General features: G+C 48.4%; 1 long non-coding RNA gene across 1 annotated transcript in view; it reads right to left on the bottom strand.

Annotated features, from left to right (window-relative positions):
• Positions 1-3,230: 3,230 nt before the first annotated feature.
• Positions 3,231-4,447, bottom strand: part of LOC121018210 (uncharacterized) — a 4,627-nt gene continuing 3,410 nt past the window's right edge. Inside the window, exon 3 of the long non-coding RNA XR_005785085.1 lies at positions 3,231-3,547. This is a non-coding gene — a long non-coding RNA (uncharacterized LOC121018210). The remainder of the gene's footprint in view (positions 3,548-4,447) is intronic.

Here is a 4,447-nt window from a genome sequence, read left to right on the forward strand (position 1 = left end):
TTCCTCCCCCACTCATACTCTGTGTCTGTCTCTCTCTCAAAAATAAACTTAAACTTAAAAAAAAAAAAAAAAAAGATGAGTCAGGAAAGGCAAGCCGGCTGGGGCGGGGAAAGCCTGGCCACGCCAGGGGAAGGCCGGTACAGAGAGGGCACCCGCTTCAGGTAAGGATGCACTGGACTCCAGGCCTGAGGGCTGCTCTCACTGCCAAGGGCTTTATGATCAGGATCTCATTTTACCCCCGAAAACCCCATGCGGTGGGGCTGCAGTCCCACTGGACAGAGAGGGAAACTGAGGCATAAGCAAGCCAAGCCCTTTCCTGAGGTCTCTGTTGGCGAGGGCCTGGCCCCCAGCCCATCAGCTCCAGCGGCACACTCCTCACCTCTCTGCTCACTTAGTGGGCTTCCTGCACCAGCAGGATCCTGGAGGGTCAGGTCCTCCTGAACCAGAAATCTGTGCCGTTGTGGGAACAGGATCCTGAAGCCACGAGCTTGAGTCTTAGCCCGTTTGCGGCTCTGGAAAAAACAGGGATAACAATCCCAAGGTCATAGTCTATTGTGGGGGTTGCAAGGGCAGGTGCGTGTGACACGTGGAACCTAGGGTCCTGCACAAAGTAGATACTCAGTGCGTCCTGAGTATTACCTAAGATCGTGCCAGCTGCTCCAATAAAGCGACCCCCGAATGTATAATGGCTCCAATGCCACTCCACAACCAGTGTGTTGGACAGGTGGGTGCCACATGGTGCCAGGAGGCTGGGTCCCGGATAGCTCCTTGGGGGAGGCACCCACCAATCAGGACTCGGTTTCCGGCTTGCTCCCCTACTCTCCTGGCGCCTTCTTGGTTTGCACGCTTTGCTACTGCAAGCTGCTAGGTAGGAGAGGCCCCATGGCAAGGGACAGAGGACAGGTGTCCCTCTGCCACATCAGGGAGGCAAAAAGGCAAGGAGTCCGTGGGAGGTCCTCAAAGGCCTGAAGTGGATTGGCATGTGTCACTTCTGCTCACACTTAATTGTCTGGGATACAGTCACGTGGTCCCACTTACCTGCAAAGGAGTCTGGGAGATGGAGTCTTGCTGTGTGCCCAGAGAGAAGAATAACCATATTTGGTGAACAGGTGGACAGTCTCTTCCATCTCTGGAAAGGTGAAATGACGTCCCGGGAGACCCAGCAGGTTAGTAGCAGAACCCCGGCTCCTGAGCGTGCACTGAGGCCCCTCGCTTCTCTCTCTACACGTCACATTAGAGTGAAGCAGGATCCCAGGGCTGGCGAGTGGACCCAAGACAAAGGCCCACCCGAGCAAGGGGAAGGGAGGCTACCGATGGTCAATGTGTTGTCTCAGTCTCCTTGTAGGGATCATGGGTAGGGGCAGGGAGCCACAGCTCCAGGGCTCTCGACTGTGAAGTTGGTCCAGTTGCAGAGTTGGCCTCAGGGCCCCCTTGGGATCAGTTTCCTTGATTTCAAATAAGGCTACCCCACAGGGGGTCACTTGAGGGCACCCCACAGGGGGTCACTTGAGAGAGAAATGAGATTTTTGATGCCCTCATAACTTGCCTTTCCCTCTTGGGATCTTGCTCCTCTACTGGGAAGATAGAATGTGGTCAAGCTAAGGTACTTTGGATGATATTGGTTTCAGGGGTTCTTCCTTCCCAGAGGACTCAACAGGAAGCCTGTGACTACAGAAGATGATTATACAGTTCAGTGGTTTCAAATCCCTGCCATCAGACACGAGGAAAATGACATTTGAAGATGGAACACCTCATCAATACATAGAACCCCAAAACCCGGAAATCCCACCTCTAGGAATTTAACACTTGGAAATATGGATGTACATGGAGAGCTTTTTCATGTAGGATGTTGATTATGACAGCCAAAAACTAGACATAATTTACATGTGTTATTACCACAGGAGTTGGGTAGAGTTCTGTATGGTCCATCCATTCAGTGGAAAAGTAGGCGCAACGATTCCACAATTCAAAATCATCGTGTACATACGTAAGCCATTTTGACAATAAATCATACTCATAAAAAAATCATTGTATAGAAAAGCATAAAATAACAAGGGAAATCTTTGTGACATGTAAGTAAATGTAATCAGAAAACTCTAGAACAGAATGTGTACTATGCCCGCCTTTTTGTGTGGAAAACGTGAACATATAAACACGTTTGACAGAAGTTATTTTTGGTGGTGGCATTCTGGTTTTTGTCTTTTCCTTTTCACCTACCTACATTATCTATAATGAACATGTATAATTTTTCTGAGAGAAAGAAAATGTTCTTAACATGAAGGTTAGCATTTTGTCGTCCACAGGACTGGATGATACCTAAGGACAAGGAGATCATGACCTTTTTGTGATTTTAAATATTGGACCTTAACAGTGTCTGAAAATGAGCTGCGGTCACTGGAGGACGGTCAGGACTTCCTTCGTCTTTGAGATCCATGAGAATTAGTTGCTTATTTAAAAACATCTTAGATTGTGGCTTTCTTATCCCTGCAGTCCAGTTGTACCTTCCTGAGATAATAAGGATGTCCTCTTGACTGAATACATGTCAAGCATTTCCATCACGCTGCATCAGTCAGCTAATGCTGTGTAACAACCACACAGCAATAAGCATGCGTTTCTCACATGTTGGCAGATTAGCTGGGAAGCGCTCGGCTGCAGGTTTTGGATACGAGGGCATCTTCTTCTCATGGCAGTGGCAGAGGCACCCCTGCCCACATTTCGTTGGCTCAAAGAAGGGACAAGCCAAGTCCAACGTCAAGAGGTCCTGAGGTTCACTTTGCCTTCTGTCAGAGACACCACCCCGTCATGTGGCGAAGTGGCCAGGTACAGGGAGGGTGAAGAGAATAGAACGGAACCTACCATCTACCACCCACGAGTGGTCGCTTTGGTGAGGTCATGCTGCCAGATGGTTGTATGCACACATTTAAACTAACATTACGCCTCTATGGGTTTGAAAAGGAATTCTTTGAAAAGCATACTACGAACGAAAGCAAAATTAAAATGACTAATTCCGTTATCTACGGATGGTCTGTTAGGATCTTGGTGCATTGCCTTGAAGGCTACACATCCATCCACGTCCATCCACTCCAAGAAGCATCAACCTCTACGTGTGTAACAAAAGTAGCATCACATTTGATTTGGTTTTTATCCCACCTTTTTTTTTTTAAACCTAATCTCATTCCGTGAGCTTTTACTTGCATTAGGAACCATTCTTTAGAAACAGGCTTTTCAGATATGTGCAATAATTTAAAGATGTGGTGCTACTTCTGGAGATGATCCCCTGTGGTTAGATATTTAGGCTTCCGGGTTGTATTCTGTTACAAACGACACTCTAATGGACGTCATGGAATACAGTCATAATCAACATACACTGAGCCTTTTCATACACCTGCCTTCACGCCAAACACCTTCCACGAACGACCTCATACAAGCCTCAAGCTTCCCTTTCCGGTAGGTCCAGTGACGATCCCCATTTACAGATGACAAACCAGGGCACGAAGACGATAAGAACTTGCTCAGGGTCAGGCAGCAAAGCATTCAGCCAATAGAGCTGAAACAGAAATCCAAATCTGATTGGCTAAAGCATCTGGTCTTAACCACTCAGCTAACCTCCCTTTCTGTGTACCTCGCTGATGATGGCTTTGAGACTAACACGTCGAAGAAAGATCACTGGGTTTGCACACGTTAAGGCTGTCGGTGCACGTTGCCAACACATCTTCCGGAAAGATGTCAATTCAAACTACACCAGCAGTCTAGTCACTCATGGGGGTTACCTGTGTTGCTAGACCCTGTCACAAGTGATGAAGTGATGAGAAGACAGGCCCAGCCCCTGCCCTCCTGGGGTGGCTGGGGTCCCTACTCCAAGGGCAGGGTACGGAAGAGAGAACATTGTACGGTCAGAAAAATAAAGCTGAGGGGTACAGCCGTGACCGGCGTGGGCCTTGTGGGTGGGTGGGAAAGGGTCTTCGTGCCAGATCGGCTTATCTTGGAGGCCTTCTCCGAGGAGATGGCCTTGGGCTGAGCTCTGAATGGCCAGAAAGGAACATCTGGGAAAGAGGCTCCAGGCAAAAGATAGAGCAAATGCAAATTCACCAAGGTGGGTCAGACTCAGAAGTTTGAGGAACAGGAAATGGCAGGTTGGTCTACATCCGGGTAAGCGAGGGAGATAGGGCTGGGGGCAGTCAAGGGGCAGGGAGGGATCAGGGAGACCTTGCGGACCATGGGGCGGAGATCAAGTTTTATTCCAAGTGTGGTGGGAAGCCTGAGAAGGCAGCGGCTTCGCGGGTCTGAAAATTAAACCTTCTGCAGCCTCCCCTTTAAGAAAAGGGCTTAGGATTAGGAATCAAAATCGGCTATGCAATTTAATATTTATTCTGAATGAGAAAAGAAATCACAGTAAACTGCAGGTTTCAAAAAGCCAGCAATTACCGAAAACATCACAAAATGTAGG

The sequence above is a fragment of the Herpailurus yagouaroundi genome, unplaced genomic scaffold (genome assembly GCF_014898765.1).
Source record: "Herpailurus yagouaroundi ecotype Mexico unplaced genomic scaffold, PumYag 77, whole genome shotgun sequence".
NCBI classification, from domain to species: Eukaryota; Metazoa; Chordata; class Mammalia; order Carnivora; family Felidae; genus Herpailurus; species Herpailurus yagouaroundi.